Source organism: Pristiophorus japonicus, chromosome 23 (genome assembly GCF_044704955.1).
Source record: "Pristiophorus japonicus isolate sPriJap1 chromosome 23, sPriJap1.hap1, whole genome shotgun sequence".
NCBI lineage: Eukaryota > Metazoa > Chordata > Chondrichthyes > Pristiophoridae > Pristiophorus > Pristiophorus japonicus.
In genome coordinates, this window is record NC_091999.1 from 17178008 (window position 1) to 17199039 (window position 21032).

The window sequence follows — 21032 nt, forward strand, 5'->3', positions numbered from 1 at the left end:
ATGGGTGACTTTAATCTTCATATACATTGGGCTAACCAAACTGGTAGCAATATTGTGGAGGAGGGTTTCCTGGAGTGTATGAGGGATGGTTTTCTTGACCAATATGTCGAGGAACCATCTAGATAGCAGGCCACCCTTGACTGGATGTTGTGTAAACAGAATAGACTAATTAGCAATCTTGTTGTTCGTGGCCCCTTGGGGAAGAGCGACCATAATATGGTAGAAGTATTCATTAAGATGGAGAGTGACACAATTAATTCAGAGACTAGGGTCCTGAACTTAAAGAAAGGTAACTTCAATGGTATGAGACGTGAAATGGCTAGGGTAGACTGGCGAATGATACTTAAAGGGTTGACGGTGGATAGGTAATGGCAGACATTTAAAGATCTCATTGATGAACTACAACAATTGTACATCCCTGTGTGGCGTAAGAATAAAAAAGGGAAGGTGGATCAACCATGGCTAATAAGTGAAACTAGTCAAAGTTTTAAAACCAATGCAGAGGCATATAAATTGGCCAGAAAAAGCAGCAAACCTGAAGACTGGGAGAAATTTAGAATTCGGCAGAGGAGGACTAAGGGTTTAATTAGGAGGGGGAAAATAGAGCATTAGAGTAAGCTTGCAGGGAACATAAAAACTGACTCCAAAATCTTCTACAGATATGTGAAGAGACAAAGATTAGTGAAGGCTAATATAGGTCCCTTGCAATCAGAATTAGGGTAATTCATATTGGGGAACAAGGAAATGGAAGGCCAACTGAACAAATACATTGTTTCTGTCTTCACGAAGGAAGACACGAATAACCTCCCGAAAATACCAGAGAACCGAGGGTCTAGCGAGAAGGGGGAACGGAGGGAAATCCTTAGTAGTCAGGAAATGGTGTTAGGGAAATTGAAAGGACTGAAGTATGATAAATCCCCAGGGCCTGAAAGTCTGTATCCTAGAATATTAGCGAAGTGACCCTAGAAATAGTAGATGCAGTGGTGGTCATTTTCCAACATTCCATGGACTCTGGTTCAGTTCCTATGGATTGGAGGGTAAGAAATGTAACCCCAGTTTTGAAAAAGGAGGGAGAGAGAAAACTGGGAATTATAGACCGGTTAGCCTGACAACAGTAGTGGGGAAAATGCTGGAATCAATTATTAATGATTTAATAGCAGCGCATTTGGAAAGCAGTTACAGGATCGGTCCAAATCAGCATGGATTTATGAAAGGGAAGTCATGCTCGACAAATCTTCTAGAGCCTTTTGAGGATGTAACTAATGGAGTGGATAAGGGAGAACCAGTCGATGTAGTGTATTTGGACTTTCAAAACGCTTTTGAAAATGCCCCACACAAGAGATTAGTATGCAAAATTAAGGCATATGGTATTGTTGGTGATGTATTCACGTGGATAGCGAAATATAGAAACATAGAAAATAGATGCAGGATTTGGTAATTCGGCCGTTGGAGCCTCCACCATCATTCAATATAATCATGGCTGATCAAGCATTTCAGTGCCCCATTCCTGCTTTCTCTCCATACACCTTGATCCTTTTAGCCGTGAGGGCCATCGTAGGCAGTCCCTCGAAATCGAGGAAGACATGCTTCCACTCCCAAAGTAAGTTCACTGATGGCTGAACAGTCCACTACGATAGCCACAGAGCCTGTTACAGGTGGGACAGATATATGTCGAAGGAAGGGGTCCGTGCGGCTGGTTTGCCGCGTGCTCCTTCCGCTGCCTGCACTTGACTTCTTCACGCTCTTTGCATTGGGACTCGAAGAGCTCAGCGCTCTCCCGGATGCAATTCCTCCACTTAGGGCAGTCTTTGTCCAGGGACTCCCAGGTGTCGGTGGGGATGTAGCACTTTACCAGGGAATCTTTGAGGGTGTCATTGTAACGATTCCACTGCCCACCGTTGGCTCATTTACCATGAAGGAGCTCCACATAAAGCATTTGTTTCGAGTGTCTCGTATCTGGCATGCAAACTATGTGGCCTGCCCAGCGGAGCTGATCAAGTGTGGTCAGTGCTTCAATACTGGGGATGTTAGCCTGGTCGAGGACACTGATGTTGGTGTGGCTGTCCTCCCAGGGCATTTGCAGGATCTTGGTGATATATCTCCAGCGACTTGAGGTGTCTACTGTACATGGTCCATGTCTCCGATCCATACATGTGGGCGGGTATTACTACAGCCCTGTAGACCTTGAACTTGGTGGTACATTTGAGGACCTCTCTTTTCCTCAGACGGCCGAAGGCTGCACTGGTGTACTGGAGGTGATGTTGAATATCTGCATCAATGTCTTCCATTGTTGATAAGGGGCGTCCGAGATATGGGCAAAGGTCCACGTTGTCGAGGGCAGCGTCATGGATCTTGATGATTGGAGGGCAATGCTGTGCGGCGGGGACAGGCTGGTGGAGGACCTTTGTCTTACAGATGTTAAGAATAAGGCCCATGCTTTCATATGCCTCAGTGAATATTTTGACTAAATCCTGGAGTTCAGCCTCAGAATCTGCATAGATGCAGGCGCCATCCGTGTACTTAATGACAGAGGTTGTGTGATCTTCGACCTGGCCTGGAGGCAACGTAGGTTAAACAGCTTGCCACTGGTTCTGTAGTTTAGGTCCACATCACCGGGGAGCTTATTCATTGTGAGCTGGAGCATGGTGGCGAGGAAGATTGTGAAAAATGCAAATGCAACAGATGAAAATCGGGTTTCACGAAGCAGAATGTGAAAAATCCCTGTTTTATTAAGGAATTACCAGGAGTGAGGTTCGAACCTACGCGGGTATAAAACCATTGAATCTTAAGCCCAACGCCTTAACCACTCGGCCATCCTGGTCCGATCAGTGCTTGGACTCTATCTCTGGGAGAATCTGGGCTTCAACTCCACCCCCATAGACACACACATACATTTCGGGATTCAGGGAGCATTTTCGAACATTTTTCGGCATATTTACACGGGCGCAACTCTCCTACTATTTTTCGAGTAATGCTCTGGGAACTTTCACATCCACCCGAGGGTGCAGACGGAGCTTCAATTTAACATTTCATCTGAAAGTCTACAGCTTCAACATTGCAAAATTCTCCAAGTACTGCATTTGAGTGTCAGTCAAGATGATGTGCTCAAGTCTCAGGAGTGGGACTTACACACACAAACTCCCGAATCAGTCGAGAATGGAGCCACTGAAACAAAGCCGATACCAAAGATCACAACCGTATTATTTCCCCCAAGTTTTTTAAAATTTCCAGGACGCACCAAATTCATGGTGATGATTTCCACAGACAGTTGCACATACACAGAGACATACATACAGATAGACATACACAGACACAAGCACACACAATAACCAAAAATATACACGCATCAACATAGAAACATAGAAACATAGAAATTAGGTGCTGGATTAGGTCATTCGGCCCTTCGAGCCTGCACCACCATTCAATAAGATCATGGCTGATCATTCAACCTCAGTAACGCTTTCCTGCTTTCTCTCCATACCCCTTGATCCTTTTAGCCATAAGGGCCATATCTAACTCCCTTTTGAATATATCTAACGAACTGGCCTCAAAAACCTTCTGCGGTAGAGAATGCAACAGGTTAACAACTCTCTGAGTGAAGACGTTTCTCCTTATCTCGGCCCTAAATGCCTTACCCCTTATTCTTGGACTGTGACCCTTGGTTCTCGAACTCCCCAGCAATGGGAACATTCTACATGCCTCTAACCTCTCCAATCTCGTCAGAATTTTATATATTTCTATGAGAGCGCCTCTCATTCTTCTAAACTCCAGTGGATACCAGCCCAGTTGATCCAGTCTCTCCTCATATGTCAGTCCTGCCTTCCCGGAAATCAAGTTGGAGAACCTTCGCTGTACTCCCTCAATAGCAAGGACGTCCTTCCTCAGATTTGGAGACCAAAACTGAACACAATATTCCAGGTGTGACCTCACCAAGGCCCTGTACATCTGCAGTAAAACCTCCATGCTCCTATACTCAAATCCCCTAGCTATGATGGCGAACATGCCATTTGCCTTCTTCACTGCTTGCTGCACCTGCATGCCAACAATCAATGACTGATGTACCTTGACACCTAGATAAAGATATACACAGAGTGCCTTAGACAAACAGATGGATAGACAGGCAGGGTCACTGTCGCTACTTTGGCTGGCTTTTGCTTTTTTCTATCCGTATGTATCGTGAATATTGCAGATTAATGAAATAAAGAAAACAGCAGCGGTGCTGAAAGGTGTGGGACGTTGTTCCATCTATCTCAGAATCAGTTGTGCAGGAACCTGGTTAAATTGTCATCAGAATGAAATATGCTGAGAAACGTCGTCGGCAGGATTCAAATCTGTGCGGGAAACCCGAATGGATTTTTAGTCCATTGCCTTAACCACTGGACCACGACTACTGGCTCGCTGCCTTGTTAAATGTTTCTCAGATAAAACTCAGTCATTCATCTCTGTGCAGCAGACGGCCACAGAATCGTGAAAAAGTCACCGTTTGATAAAGTTCTGGAAGAGGCAATCTCCTCTTGCTGTATTTTTACTGTTCTATATTGCTCTGGAACTTTTTAATATGAATCTATACCAAGAAACAGACGCAGAATTCTGCATTTTGTAAAATGCGGCCTCCCCGTTAGGGAATTGAACCGCAGTCTCCCGCGTGACAGGCGGGGATACTCATCACTTTCTCACGAGGAATTGATGCGTTTGCATTTTGTCAGAGCCGGAATCGAGCTGTGAACAGAACTGGACACCATGAGAAGTCGACAGACACATTGAGAAACAGAGACAAACAGACAAACAGGGAGAGACAGACAGCGAGATAGAGACAACGAGAGACAGAAAGTGTGAGACTGAGAGCGAGGGTCAGACTGAGTGAGACAAAGACTCAAACACAACATACACAGAGATGTGTTTGCTTGCTCCAGAAAGAGCGGGAGGCAAATAGTGATGGAATGACAGAGAAAAATACAGGGACAAAGAGAGAGACAAAGAGGGAGACAGATAGAGATGAAGACAGATAGAGAGAGAGGCATAGAGACATAAACAGAAAATGATGAAAATATTCATCAGGTTAGAGACAGGGAATAACAGGCAGAGATGATGGGAAAGAGAGAGCCAGTCAAACATAATCCCATTAGAACAGAACTGGACACCGAGAGAAAGAGACAGAGACAAACAGAGTGAGTCAGAGACTCAAACACACAAACAGCTCTCTGAAGAGAGAAAGAGGCAGAGACTGAGCGACACAGATACATTTCACAATTTGATTTCATTATCGGCTCAGAGTGTCACAGACTAATGCTGATTCAACAGGTGAAAATCGGGTACCACTGAACAGGATGGGAAGAAATCTGTGTTAAATTAAGGGGTTACCAGGAGAGGGGGGTTCTAACCCACGCGGATTTAAATCAATTACATTTTAAATCCAACATCTTAACCACTTGGCAATCCTGGCCCTGTCAGTATTCGGATTCTGACTCTGAGAATCTGGGCTTGATCCCCACCCCCACAGACACAAAGGGTTTCAGGGAGCATTTACGAACATTTTTGTAATATTGACAAGGTTGCAACTCACCTATTCTTTTTCAAGTATTGCTCTGGGAACGTTCACATCCACCCGAGGGTGCAGACGGACCTTCAATTTAACATTTCATCCGAAAGTCAATAGCTTCAACAATGCAAAATTCCCCAAGTGCTGCAACTGAGTGTCAGCCAAGAACACACAAACTCCTGATTCAGTCAAGAATGCTCCCTCTACACTGTCCCATCAAACACCCCCAGGGCAAGTACAGCACGGGTTTGATACAAAGTAAAGCTCCCTCTACACTGTCCAATCAAACACGCCCAGGGTAGGTACTGCATTAGTTGGATACTAAGTAAAGCTCCCTCTATACTTTCCAAATAAACATTCCGAGGGCAGGTACAGTACAATTTAGATATAAGGTAATCCTCTCTCAAAGCTCGCTCTACAATTGTACAGTGAATTGGTGAGACGACACCTGGAGTATTGTGCACAGTTTTGGTCTCCTAATCTAAGGAAGAATATACTCACCTTGCTTAGATAATGAGTAAAGCTCCCTCGACACTGTCCCACCAGACATACATAAGAACATAAGAATTAGGAACAGTAGGAGGCCATCTAGCCCCTCGAGCCTGCTCTGCCATTCAACAAGATCACGGCTGATCTGGCCGTGGACTCAGCTCCACTTACCTGCCCGCTCCCCATAACCCTTAATTCCCTTATTGGTTAAAAATCTATCTATCTGTGATTTGAATACATTCAATGAGCTAGCCTCAACTGCTTCCTTGGGGAGAGAATTCCACAGATTCACAACCCTCTGGGAGAATAAATTCCTTCTCAACTCGGTTTTAAGTTGACTCCCCCGTATTTTGAGGCTGTGCCCCCAGACATTCCAAGGGCAGGTACAACAAAGATTAAATATGGAGTATATCTGCCGCTACACTGTCCCAAGAATTCCAGAGTAGATACTGCATTGATGAGATACAGAGTAAAGCTCCCTCTACACTGTCCCATCAAACACTGCCTGGGCCGGTACAGCACGGTCAGACCTAGAGTATATCTTCCCCAAATACTCCATGGCAGGATCAGAAAGGGATAAATACAGAGTAATTTCTCCCTCTACACTGACCCGACAAATACTCCCAGGGCAGGTACAGCGCGCGGCAGATACTGAATAAAGCTCCCTCTGTACTGTCCTATTAAACACTCCCAGGGCAAGTACGACATGGATTGGACACAGACTAAAGCTCCCTCTACGCTGACACATCAAACACTCACAGGGCAGGTATAAAAGAGGGTAGTTACAGAGTAAAGTTCCCTCTACTCTGCTGCATCAAACACTAAGGTGAAGTACAGCACGGCTTAAACACGGAGTAAATCTCTCTCTACACAGTCCCAGGGCAGGTACATACGGGTTATATACAGAGTAAAGCTCCTTCTGCACGGTCCTAAAGAATCCCAGGGCATGTACAGCAAGGGTTCGTCACAATTTAATGTAATGGCGGAGAACACATGTTTTGGACAGGCTCCTCAGAAGAGTCCTTTTCAACAGGAGGGAGCGGAGTAACGGACCAGCGGGGAGCCGGGGAGGCTTCATAAACAACCGGTGCCCGCCGCAAGCCCAGAATAATAACCGGAATATCGGCGGTTGAAGCTTCGGGGCTTTCTCCCGGTCACAGGCCCAGGCTAACGGCGGCCATCTTGGTCTAGGAAGGTAGATTCAGCGTTCGGTCATCTTGATGCAGTGAGTAGCATAGCGCATGCGCAGCCATCTTGATACAGGAACAAAGTGAATGATGTCTGTGTCTGGAACTGATCCCAACCAGAGTCAGCACCTTCAGGGGAGGGGAACCACTGAGTGCAGAACTGAACCCAGCCAGAGTCAGTACCTTCAGGGGAGGGGAACCAGTGAGTGTTGAACTGAACCCAGCCAGAGTCAGTACCTTCAGGGGAGGGGAACCAGTGAGTGTAGAACTGAACCCAGCCAGAGTCAGTACCTTCAGGGGAGGGGAACCAGTGAGTGTAGAACTGAACCCAGCCAGAGTCAATACCTTCAGGGGAGGGGAACCAGTGAGTGTAGAACTGAACCCAGCCAGAGTCAGTACCTTCAGGGGAGGGGAACCAGTGAGTGTAGAACTGAACCCAGCCAGAGTCAGTACCTTCAGGGGAGGGGAACCAGTGAGTGTAGAACTGAACCCAGCCAGAGTCAGTACCTTCAGGGGAGGGGAACCAGTGAGTGTAGAACTGAACCCAGCCAGAGTCAGTACCTTCAGGGGAGGGGAACCAGTGAGTGTAGAATTGAACCCAGCCAGAGTCAGTACCTTCAGGGGAGGGGAACCAGTGAGTGTAGAACTGAACCCAGCCAGAGTCAGTACCTTCAGGGGAGGGGAACCAGTGAGTGTAGAACTGAACCCAGCCAGAGTCAGTACCTTCAGGGGAGGGGAACCAGTGAGTGTAGAACTGAACCCAGCCAGAGTCAGTACCTTCAGGGGAGGGGAACCAGTGAGTGCAGAACTGAACCCAGCCAGAGTCAGTACCTTCAGGGGAGGGGAACCAGTGAGTGCAGAACTGAACCCAGCCAGAGTCAGTACCTCCAGAGGAGGGGAACCAGTGAGTGTAGAACTGAACCCAGCCAGAGTCAGCACCTTCAGGGGAGGGGAACCATTGACTGATTGGTGCCGCGCCCCCCCCCCCCCGCCACTGATTGGTGCGGAGCAGCATGCGCTGGTTGGGTTGGTGCCTTGCCATTGGCTGCGGGCTGATTGCAGCGGGCGGTTTGTTGGCGGGCTCTGCTCGCGGCTTTAGAGCTTGGTGGGCCGGGTGAGGCGGGGCGGTGTTGTGCACAGGCGCGGGGCCAGCCTATTGTAGGAGATTGGCCGCAGACAGACGAACAGACGACGTTTTGCCGCGGCCGCGGAGGATGGATGAGCAGCACGTGCAGCCTCCCTGCAGACTCACATACTCACGGACACGTGCGGGCGGGGAGATTTGGCCGCCAAGTCGGCCGGTGGCGGTTACGGGGTACCTTCGGGGGGAGTGGGCCTTGGTTACTATCGGGGGTTGTGGGGAGTTTGACCGAGGTCCGCCCGCCTCGGGGAGCAGGGAGCCACAGGGGCGGGGCTTCGTCGACATCGCAATGCTTTCCATTGTCCCGCTGCAGGGCAGGGAGCATGTGCGGCGGCTATCTTACTGTAGGGAGTAGGTGCAGGATGGGGACCAGTGACATGAATACATGAGAACATCAGAAGTAGGAGATGAGTCGGCCCTTTGGCCCCTCGAGCCTGTCGCCATTCAATAAGATGATGGCTGCAGCATCTGGGGTGGTTCTCCTTGGAGCAGTGAAGGTGCAGGGCAGGTTTAACAGAGGTGCTCACAATCAGGAAGGCTTTAGATTGAGTCAGGGAACAGAGTGGTTCTGCTCACACAATCAGAGAATGGTTACAGCACGGAAGGCCATTCGGCCCGTCGAACCCTTGCCGGCTCCCACCTAGTCCCACTGCCCTGCCCTTTCCCCCAGTCCTGCAAATGTTTTCTTTCAGATACTTATCCAATTCCCTTTAGATAGCTGTGATTGAGTCTGCCTCCACCACCCTTTCAGGCCGTGCATTCCAGGTCCTAACCACTCGCTGCGCAAAAGGATTTTTCTTATGTCGCCTTTGGTTCTTCTGCCAATCACCTTACATCCATCTCCTCTGGTTCTCGACCCCTCCACCAATGGGAACAGTATCTCTCTATCTACTCTGTCCGGACCCCTCATGATTTTGAACACGTCGATCAATTCTCCTCTCAACCTTCTCTGCTCCAAGGAGAACAACCCCAGCTTCTCCAGTCAATCCACCGAACTGAAGTCCCTCATCTCATGAATCATTCTTGTCATTCTTTTCTGCACCCTCTCCAAGGCCTTCACCTCCTAATGTGCGGTGCCCAGAATTGGACACAATGCTCCAGTTGAGGCTGAAACAGTGTTTTACAAAGGTTCATCATAACTTTCTTGCTTTTGTACTCTGTGATGCCCAGGATCCTGTAAGTTTTTTTAACTGCTTTCTCAACCTGTCCTGCAACGTTCCGCGATTTATGCACATATACCCGCAGGTCTCACTGTTCATGCACCCACTTTAGGATTGTACCCTTTAGTTTATATTGTCTATCCTTGTTTATATCATCATGCTCGTCTAATTTTATTTCTTAACTCAGATTCACGGCCACATTTTATTTCTTCCTCCGAGCCCCTCAACTTAATGTGGCAGCGTAATGTTGGCGAGTGGTGATTGATTGCCCTGGGAACCAACAGGAAGAGAGGTCAGAGGCCGGAGTGCCCAGGGAGCAGCGTGTTCTGCAACCAATCGTGGTGCTTGAGGGATGGATCCTGAGTCGGCCTGTCTTGTGAGTCAGTGTGAACCATTGTTACACTATTCATCTTTTAAAAGTTAAATCGAGATTTCTTTTGTCAACAAAACAGTTCAACATTTGTCAGCATTTTGTTTTCTTGGAGTTCCTATTATGAGTTTCAGACACTTCAGTGCCAAGTGGACCAGGTGTTTAAAGGTCATTAATTTCCCCTTTTCCATGTCGCTGTTAGTTAAAGGGACAGAGATTGATTTCCCCGCATTATGCATTTGTAGTAGTTAAAATAACATCCTTCCTGTTGGTACTGAGTTACATTCTGTGCTGGGCGAGATGGCTGGTGGCATCAGCTATTAAAATACGCATCCTCTTGTTCAAATCTCTCCAGGGTCTCGCCCTTCCCTATCTCTGTAACTCCTCCAGCCCACCAACCCTCTTAAATATTTTGTTTTCTTTGGAACAGAGGAGGCTGAGGGGAGACCTTAATGAGGTGTATAAAATTAGGAGCGGCCCACATAGACTGGATAGGAAGGAGCTATTTCCCTTCGCAGAGGGGTCAGCAACCAGCAGAACTTTTTAGCCAGTACGTAGCAAGCCCAACAAGAGAGGGGGAAGTTCTGGACTGCGTATTAGGGACTGAAGCTGGGCATGTGGAAGGGGTATCAGTGGGACAGCATTTTGGTGCTCGTGATCATAATTCAGTTAGATTTAGCGTAGTTATGGAAAAGGACAAGGATAGACCAGGAATAAAAGTTCTCAATTGGGGAAAAGCTAATTTTACTAAGCTGAGATGTGATTTAGCCAAAGTGGACTGGAAACAGCTCGTGGAAATTCCACAGATTTCCAACCCTTTGAGAGAAGACATTCCTCCTCATCTCAGTTTTAAATGGGTGGCCCCTTATTCTAAGATTATGCCCTCTAGTTCGTGTCTCCCCCATCAGTGGAAGCATCCTCTCTGCCTCCACCTTGTCCTGCCCCCTCATAATCTTATACGTTTCGATAAGATCACCTCTCATTCTTCTGAATTCCAATGAGTAGAGGCCCAAACTACTCAACCTTTCCTCATAAGTCATCCCCCTCATCCCCGAAACCTTCTCTGACCTTCCAAAGCAAGTATATACTTTCATAAACATGGATCAGAAAGGCCAAGATTCCATTCGCCTTCCTGATCACTTGCTGTAACTGCAGACTATCCTTTTGTGTTTCATGCACAAGTACCCCCAGATCCCGCTGTACTGCAGCACTTTGCAATCTTTTTCCATTTGCTCTTGGATTTTTTTTTGCCAAAGTGCATGACCTCACACTTTCGAATATTATACTCTGTCTGCCAATTTTTTTCTCATTCACTTAGCCTGTCTATGTCCTTTTTCAGATTTTATGTGTCCTCACACATTGTTTTTCCTCCCATCTTTGTATCGTCAGCAAACTTGGCAATGTTACACTCAGTCCCTTCTTCCAAGTCCTTCAATATAGAATGTAAATAGTTGGGGTCCCAGCACTGATCCCTGCGACACCCCATTAGTTACTGGTTGCCAACCAGAGAATGAACCATTTATCCAACTCTCTGTTTTCTGTTAGTTAGCCAATCCTCTATCCTGGCTGATATATTGCCCCCAACTCAGTGAACTTTTATCTTGTGCAGTAACCTTTTACGTGGCACCTTGTCAAATGCCTTCTGGAAGTCCAAATACATCACACTCACTGGTTCCCCTTTATCCACCCTGTTTGTTACATCCTCAATAAATTACAGCAAATTTGTCAAACATGCCTTCCCCTTTATAAACCCATGCTGACTCTGCCTGACCGAATTTTGCTTTTCCAAATATCCTGCTACTGCTTCTTTCGTAATGGACTCCAACATTTTCCCAACCACAGAAGTTAGGCTAACTGGTCTCGCGTTTCCTGCTTTTTGTCTGCCTCCTTTTTTAAATAAGGGGCATTACATTTGCAGTTTTCCAATTGCTGGGACCTCCCCAGAATCCAGGGAGTTTTGGTAAATTACAACCAATGCATCCACTGTCCCTGCTGCGACTTCTCTTAAGACGCTAGGATGCAAGCCATCAGCTCCAGGGGATTTATCCACCTTTAGTCCCATTATCTTACTGAGTACCACCTTCTTAGTGATTGTGTTAAGTTCCTCCCCCCTGTAGCCCCTTGACTGTCCACTGTTGGGATATTGTTAGTGTCCTCAACCGTATAGACTGATAGAAAATATTTGTTCAGAGTTTCTGCCATCTCCATGTTCCCCATTACTAACTCCCTGGTCTCGTCCTATAAGGGACCAACATTTACTTTAGCCACTCTTTTCCTTTTTATAGAAACTCTTGCTATCTGTTTTTATATTTTGTGCTAGGTTACTTTCATAGTCTATTTTCCATTTCTTAATCATTTTTTTAGTCATTCTTTGCTGGCTTTTAAAAGCTTCCCAGTCTTCTGTCCTCCTACTAGTTTTGACCACTTTGTATGCCCTTGTTTTTAATTGGATACCGTCCTTTATTTCTTTAGTTAGCCACGGCGGGCTATCTTTTCTTTTACACCCTTTCCTCCTCATGGAATATATTTTTCTTGAGAGTTGTGCAATATCTCCTTAAATGTACACCACTGTTCATCAACCGTCCTACACTTTAATCTATTTTCCCCGTCCACTTTACCCAACTCTGCCCTCATACCAACATAGTCTCCTTTATTTTAGATTAGTACGCTGGTTCGAGATCCAACTTTCTCACCCTCCATCTGAATTTCAAATTCAGATCATGCTATGACCACTCATTCCAAGGGATCCTTTACTAGGAGATTGTTTATTAATCCTGTCTCATTACACAGGACCATATCTAAGATAGCCTGCCGCCTGGTTGGTTCCGTTACATACTGCTCAAGGAACCCATCCCTTATGCACTCTAAGAAGTCCTCCTCAAGGCTACCCTGACCAATTTGATTTGTGCAAACAATATGGAGATTAAAATCACCCATGATTATTGCTGTTCCCTTTTTACAAGCCCACACTATTTCCTGGTTTATGCGCTGACCAACAGAGTAGCTATTGTTACGGGGCCTATAGACTACACCCACCTGTGACTTTTTCCGCTTATCGTTCCTTATCTCCACCCAAACTGTTTCAACATCCTGATCATTTGAGCCAATATCGTTTCTTACTATTGCAGTGATTCCATTCTTTATCAATAGAGCTACTCCACCTCCTTTTCCTTTCTGTCTGTCCTTCCGGATTGTCCAGTACCGCTGAATATTTAATTCCCAGACCTGGGCACCTTGCAACCACTTCTCTGTAATGCCTATCAGATCATATCCATTTGTATCTATTTGTGCCGTCAAATCATCTATTTTGTTACAAATGCTACATGCATTTAGACAAACTGCCTTTCAGTTTGATTTTTGCATTTTTTTCCTGCTTGTTTCCTCTCTCCTTCAAACTCACTTTCTTTAATTTTGCTTTCTAATTCTAGCTTTTCTCCCCTCCCTACTGAATCTATTTTCAGGTTTCCACCCCCCGCCAAGCTAGTTTAAACTCTCCCCAACAGCACTAGCAAACCACCCCACTAGGATATTGGTCCCGGCTCTGTTGAGGTGCAACCCGTCCGGCTTGTACCGGTCCCACCTCCCCCAGATGTGGTCCCAGTGCTTCAGGAAACTAAAGCCCTCCCGCCTGCACCATCTCTCCAGTCACGTGTACATCTGCTCCATCCTCCTATTTCTGTACTCACTAGCTCGTGGCATCGGGAGGAATCCAGAGATTACTAGCTTTGAGGTCCTGCTTGTTAATCTCTCTCCAAACTCCCTAAACTCTGCCTGCTGGAGAGGGGAGGGAGGGGAACCAGTGAGTGTGGAATTGAACACAGCCAGAGTCTGCACCTTCAGGGGAGGGGAACCTGTGAGTGTGAGTATATTCAGAGCTGAGATAGAAAGCTGCTGGACACGAAAGGAATCGAGGGATATGGGGATAGTGCGGGAAAGTGGAGCTGAAGTACAAGATCATCCTGGATGTTATTGAATGGTGCAGCAGGCTTGAGGGGCCGTATGGCCTACTCCTGCTCCTGTTTCTTTTCTTCTTAACGCTTGTGGAAATCTGGAACTCTGTTCCCCATAAAACGGAGGCTGGGGCCCAATTGAAAATTCCAAAACTGTGATTGCTAGATTCTTCTTGGGCAAGGGTATTAAGAGTGATGGAACCAAGGCAGGTAGACGGAGATAAGATACTGATCAGTCACGATCTAATTGAATGGTGGAACTATGACTCAGTCACACTGGGTGGTGCCTGTGAGAGATTCGGTAAACCATCACCAACAGTTCTTGACTTCAGGATTTATAAGAACAAAATATACTCGGCACAGGGTTTTGGCTCAACCTTAAACTTGTATGTTTGTTGAACTTGCGTTATTCCCCAGTACACAACCTCCCTGTGATTCCGACCGGAATAACACCGAACCCATAATACAAACCCCCTCCACAAGGTTACCTGAAACCTAACAGGAAATATCACAGTTTAACACCCTTCCGCAATTCGACTGCGATTATAAAACGACTCGGACAAATTCCCCGACGGTTTGACAGAAACTTATAATCACCCACACAGCTGGTGGTTGTGGTGTGGATTGTAGGCCGGGACCAGGTGACCACCCTGCATCCTCCTTCACTGCACTGCCCTCGCTCCGAAGTGGTCCTCTTTTTATGGGGCTTCATAATCACAGCATCAAACATATTTCCTGCTGTTCCCCTGTCGACTCTTCCGATGGTTAATAACCTCTTGATCATCAGTGTATTCCACTCACTGGCCCAGACAGGGGCACGATCAGCTCTCCTACTGTGTAGTACAATGCAAACCTTCCTTGGGAACAGGTCTGGCTCCACAGTTGAGGAATGTGTGAATGTCCCTCTTCCTTCTTGACAGGGACCAGGGGCCATTGAAGGTGTGCATGGCCGGCGTCTGGTGCTATTGCCTGTGTTTATTAGATCGATGGCAGGTGTCCTGTATCGTTGTCTCTGAGGATGTCCTTCCTGTCTCTCAATGAGTCATCGTTTTGCTGCAATGTTTGAATGAACCCCTGACTGTATAGCCAACCCTCTGGGTTTTTGAACTGAGGTTTGTTTTTTATTAACCCGTCCCACCGTCCGTAGATTTTATATTGCATTCGACAATCCATTTTACATTTGGGGAGGGGGATGGGGAACAGATCCTACATGCCTTTATCCACTGAGCCATTGGGAGGAGGGTCCGGTGGCCTTGCTGGAAAATGCACGTGTGAGGCCTTAGGTGACGACAGTGGAATAGCCAGTCGATACTCACTGTCGAGGTTCACACATGGAGTTTGGGCACATGGGTCACATATTAGAGCGAAACTGATGAGTGTAGAACTGAACCCAGCCAGAGTCAGTACCTTCAGGGGAGCGGAACCAGTGAGTGTAGAACTGAACCCAGCCAGAGTCAGCAACTTCAGGGGAGGGGAACCAGTGAATGTAGAACTGAACCCAATCAGAGTCAGCACATTCAGGGGATGGAAACCAATGAGTGCAGAACTGAACCCAGCCAGAGTCAGTACCTTCAGGGGAGGAGAGGGAGGGGAACCAGTGAGTAGAACTGAACCCAGCCAGAGTCAGCACCTTCAGGGGAGGAGAGGGAGGGGAACCAGTGAGTAGAACTGAACCCAGCCAGAGTCAGCACCTTCAGGGAACAAAGGGAGGGGAACCAGTGAGTGTAGAACTGAACCCAGCATAGGATATTAAGGGAATCAAGGGATATGGGGACAGTGCAGGAAAGTGGAGTTGTGGTTGAAAATCAGCCGTGATCTTATTGAATGGCGGAGCAGGCTCGAGGGGCCGTATGACCTACTCCTGCTCCTAGTTGTTATGTATGTTCTTGTGTTCATTCACGACTGGATGTGGGAGGACTGCAGAGCTTTGATCTGATTCATTGATTGTGGGATTGCTTAGCCCTGTTTATACCATGCTGCTCTCGCTGCTTAGTATGCATGTAGTCCTGTGTTGCAGCTTCCCCAGGCTGGTACCTCATTTCTCGGTACGCCTGGTGCTGCTCCTGGCATGCTCTTCTGCACTCCTAATTGAACCAGACTGATGGTAATGTTCGAGTGAGGGATATGCCAGACCATGAGGTTACAGATTGTGGTGGAATACAATGCTGCTGCTGCTGATGGCCCACAGCACCCTGAGGATGCCCCGTTTTCAGCTGCTAGATCTGTTCTGCATCTATCCCGTTTAGCACGGTGATGGTGCCACACAACACATTTGAGAGTGTGTTAGGTGTGACTTTGTCTCCACAATGACTGTGTGCGGTGGTCACTGCTACCAATTCTGTCATAGACAGAGGCAGCTCCATGTGGGACAGGCTGGATGTACCCGATGGTATTTACCTGTCCGTCATTGTTCGTATCTGTGACAGGTAGATTGGTGAGGACCAGCTCAAGTAAGTTTTTTCCTCGTGTTGGTTCTCTCACCCTCTGCTGTAGGCCCAGTCTGGCAGATATGTCCTTCAGGACTCGACCAGCTCAGTCAGTAGTGGTACTACCGAGTCACTCTTGGTGATGGACATTGAAGTTCCCCACCCAGAGTACATTGTGTGCCCTTGCTACCCTCAGTGCTTCTTCCAAGCTTAAACCAGTGTGAGTAATAGAATAGATTAGATTATAATGTGAGATGTTTATACATATAATTGTGAAACTATAAGAACTAACAGCAGGCAGGGTAGTTTAGGGATAATGAGAAAATTACTGAAGAAAAGTAAGTGCTGGGAACCAGGGAAAGTGTCCTTGAAAATCACAGATTAGAGAAGTTCCAGCTGTCTTTTCCTCACTTCCTGCCCAAACCCAGCAGAGAAGACAAAGAAGAGTCCGGTGCCAGAGGTGGATCAGTGCAGGGTATAAAAGTGAGTGGAGACTGATGTAAGGGGGCAGTGGGGACTGGAGACACCGGAGATCAAGCTCAGGGCGCCCGAGGTTCCATCCAGTGGGCTGACCTGGTGTCAGTTACTATGGACACACGGGACTTGCATCGTTACTCTGATTGGTGAATCAGTATAAGATACGGTGGGTGACGGAGAAACTGCTCATCTTATATTTCTTATTAAGGTATTAAAGTTGCTAACACTGGACTCTGGAACTTGCTCATTAATAAGACAAGGGATTGGCTCGACCTTTACTTCCACAAATCTCTCTACCCCTCCATCCTTTTAAAATGTTACCATTTAATGTACATTTCCTCCATTTTTCTTCCAAAATGTTTTGCATCAGATTTCTCTGCACTAAATTTCATCTGCCATCCATCCAGCCCATTTACAAACCTGTGCATTTAGACTGAGCTCACTTACAGTCCTCTGCACAGAGCCCCACGCTCCCCATTTTTGCGTTATCTGGAGATTTTGATCATACTGCAGGTCTGATCACCGATTTTTAAAATAATTTATTTATTATTATTTATTGTCCCTCTGGCCCCAATCTCGATAGCATGACAAAATAAAATTCAGTTCCCCCAGTTTGAACTTTCAATTATTGGAACAAATTCTGAGGGACAGGATACATCTTCATTCAGAAAGACCGAGATTAATCAGGGACATTCAGTACGGATTTGTTAATGGAAGGTCGTGTCTGACTAACCTGATTGCATTTTTTGAGGAGGTCACACGGAGGGTCGATGACGGTGTTGTGTTTGACGTTCTGTATATGGATTTTAACAAGGCTTTTGATAAGATCCCACATCGCAGACTGGTTATGAAAGTAATAGCCCATGGGATACAAGGCAAAGTGGCAACTTGGACCCAAAATTGGCTGAGGTATGAAGCAAAGGTTAATGGTCAATGGGTGTTTTTGTGACTGGAAGGATGTTTCTGGGATACATCAATGATTTAGACTTGAATGTAAAGGGTATGACTACGAAGTTTGCAGATGATACGAAAATTGTCCATGTGGTTGATAATGAAGAAGAAAGCTGCAGACTGCAGGAAGGTATCAATGGACCTGTCAGGTGGGCAGAGCAGGGGCAAATGGAATTCAATCCGCAGAAGTGTGAGGTAATGCATTTGGTGAGGGCGAACAAGGAAAAGGAATACACAATAAATGGTAGGACACTGAGAAGTTTAGAGGAACAGAGGGACCTTGGCGTGATTGAGTTTTTTCTGAGTAACGTTTAAAAAGGCAGCGACACAGTAGTCGTGGCCGAGTGGTTAAGGCGATGGACTAGAAATCCATTGGGTTATCCCGTGCAGGATCGAATCCTGTCGACTACGATTCTCAGCATTTTTCATTCCATTTCACAATTTAACCGGGTCTCTGCCAAACTGATCCTGAGATAGATGGAATAACGTCCCACACCTTTCAACACTGACATTTTTTTCTCATTTTTATTAATCTGCAATATTCACGATACATCCGTTTCAAAAATCGCAAACATCAGTCAAAGTTGCGACAGTGATTCAGCCTGTCTATCCCTCGAGATGACGAAGGCATCTGTGCATGACCGTTGGTGCGTGCAAATTTTTGGTTATGTGTGTGTGTGTCTCTGTGTCTGTCTATCTCTATTTTTGTCTCTGTGTATGTGCAACTGTCTGGGAAATCATCACCATGAATTTGGTATGTCCTGGAACTTATAAAAAAGACTTGGGGGAAATAATAAGGTTGTGAACTTTTGTATCGGCTTTGGTTCAGTGGCAGCATTCTCGACTGAATCGGGAGTTTGTGTCTTCAAGTCGCACTTCTGAGACTTGAGCATATCATCCTGGCAAACACTCAAGTGCAACACTTGGGGAATTTTGTAATGTTGAAGATGTTGACTTTCGGATGAAATGTTAAATTGAAGCTCCGTCTGCACGCTCGGGTGGATATGAAAGTTCCCAGTGCATTACTCGAAAAAGAATAGGAGAGTTGCCCCCGTCTCAATATTACTAAAAATGTTCGTAAATGCTCACTGAAAGCCGATGTGCATGTGTTTGTATGTGGGGTCGGGGTTGAAGCCCAGATTCTCACAGAGACAGAATGCAGGTTCTCACAGGACCAGGATAGCCGAGTGGTTGAGGCGTTGGCCTTAAATTTTAATGATTTTTTTCCCGCGTGGGTTCGTACCCCACTCCTAGTATCTCTTTAATTTAACACGGATTTCCTCCCATTCTGATCAGTGAGACCGGATTTTCATCGGTTGAATCAGCAATTTTCTGTAACAATGTGACACTCTGAACCGATAATGAAATGAAATTATGAAATGTATCTGCGTCGCTCGGTCTCCAGCTCTCTCTCTCTCTTCAGAGAGTTGTGTATGTGTTTGTATGTTTGAATCTTTGTCTCTCTTAGTCTGACTCACTCTGTCTGTCCCTGTTTCTCTGTTTGTCTCTGTCTCTCAATCTGTCTCTTTCTCACGGTGCCACGTCTGGTCCAATGGGATTCTCTCAGACTCTTTGTCTGACTGGCTCTCTCTTTCCCATCATTTCGGTCTGTCCATGTCTTTGCCTGTCTCTGTTAGTCCCTGCCTGTAAGCTGAGAAGTATTTCCATCATTTTCTGTTTTAGTCTCTTTCGCTCTGTCTCCATCTGTCTCCTTGTCACTTTCTTTATCATTGTCTTTCTATCACTCTTTCCCTCTCTCTCTTAATAGATCACACACACACATCTCTGTATATGTATATGTTTGAGTCTTTTTCTCACTCAGTCTGCCTCTCCTTCTCAGTCTCACACTTTCTGTCTCTCGTTGTCTCTATCTCGCTGTCTGTCTCTCCCTGTTTGTCGGTTTGTCTCTGTCTCTCAATGTGTCTGTCGACTTCTCATGTTGTCCAGTTCTGTTCACAGCTCGATTCCTGCTCTGACCGAACTGGTACCCGTCAGTTCCTCGTTAATTTAGTAGTGAGTATCCCCGCCTGTCACGCGGGAGACCGGGGTTCAATTCCCCGACCGGGAGGCAGTTGTTTCAAATTGTAGAATTTTACTTCTGTTTCTTGGAAGAAATTCATATTAAAAAGTTCCAGAGCAATATCGAACTGTAAAAATACAGGTCGAGGAGATTGCCTCGTCCAGATTTTTAGCAAACGGAGAATTTTTCAGGAGTCTTTGGCCGTCTGCTGCACAGAGATGGATGACTGAGATTTTTCTGAGTAACGTTTAAAAAGGCAGCGACGCAGTAGTCGTGGCCGAGTGGTTAAGGCGATGGACTAGAAATCCACTGGGTTATCCCGTGCAGGTTCGAATCCTGCCGACTACGATTCTCAGCATTTTTCATTCCATTTCACAATTTAACCGGTTCTCTGCCAAACTGATCCTGAGATCGATGGAATAACGTCCCACACCTTTCAACACTGACATTTTTTTCTCATTTTTATTAATCTGCAATATTCGCGATACTTCCGGATAAGAAAATGGAAAAATCAGTCAAAGTTGCGACAGTGATTCAGCCTGTCTATCCCTCGAGATGTCTCAGGCATCTCTGCATGCCCGTTGGTGCGTGCATATTTTTGGTTATGTGTGTGTGTGTCTCTGTGTCTGTCTATCTCTATATATGTCTCTGTGTATGTGCAACTGTCTGTGCAAATCATCACCATGAATTTGGTATGTCCTGGAACTTATAAAAAAGACTGAGGGACAATAATACGGTTGTGATCTTTTGTATCGGCTTTTGTTCAGTGGCAGCATTCTCGACTGAATCTGGAGTTTGTTTGTTGAAGTCGCACTCCTGAGACTTGTGCATATAATCTTGGCTAACACTCTAGTGCACCACTTGGGGAATTTTGCATTGTTGAAGCTTACACTTTCGGATGAAATGTTAAAGTGAAGCTCCGTCTGTACCCTCGGGTGGATATGAAAGGTCCCAGAGCATTATTCGAAAAACAGTAGGAGAGTTGCCCCCGTGTCAATATTACTAAAAATGTTCGTAAATGCTCACTGAAAGCTGATATGTATGTTTTTTGTATGTGGGGTTGGGGTTGTAGCCCAGTTTCTCACCGAGACAGAATCCTGGTTCTCACCGAAACAGGATAGCCGTGTGGTTAAGGTGTTGGCCTTAAAATTCAATGGGATTTTTCCCGCGTGGGTTCGTACCCCACTCATGTTATCTCTTCAATTTAACGCGTATTTCCTCCTATTCTGATCAGTCAGACCGTATTTTCATCCGTTGAATCAGCAATTTTCTGCAACAATGTGACACTCTGAACCGATGATCCAATGAAATTGTGAAATTTA

At 46.1% G+C, this 21032-nt stretch overlaps 3 non-coding genes across 3 annotated transcripts; 2 read left to right on the forward strand and 1 right to left on the reverse strand.

Annotated features, from left to right (window-relative positions):
* Positions 1-2738: 2738 nt before the first annotated feature.
* trnal-uaa (transfer RNA leucine (anticodon UAA)) lies at positions 2739-2821 on the reverse strand. Its single transcript has one exon. It is a non-coding gene; the product is annotated as a tRNA-Leu (tRNA).
* A 15199-nt stretch (positions 2822-18020) lies between these two features.
* trnas-aga (transfer RNA serine (anticodon AGA)) lies at positions 18021-18101 on the forward strand. Its single transcript has one exon. It is a non-coding gene; the product is annotated as a tRNA-Ser (tRNA).
* A 1876-nt stretch (positions 18102-19977) lies between these two features.
* Positions 19978-20058, forward strand: trnas-aga (transfer RNA serine (anticodon AGA)). The gene has a single exon. It is a non-coding gene; the product is annotated as a tRNA-Ser (tRNA).
* The last annotated feature ends 974 nt before the right edge of the window (positions 20059-21032 follow it).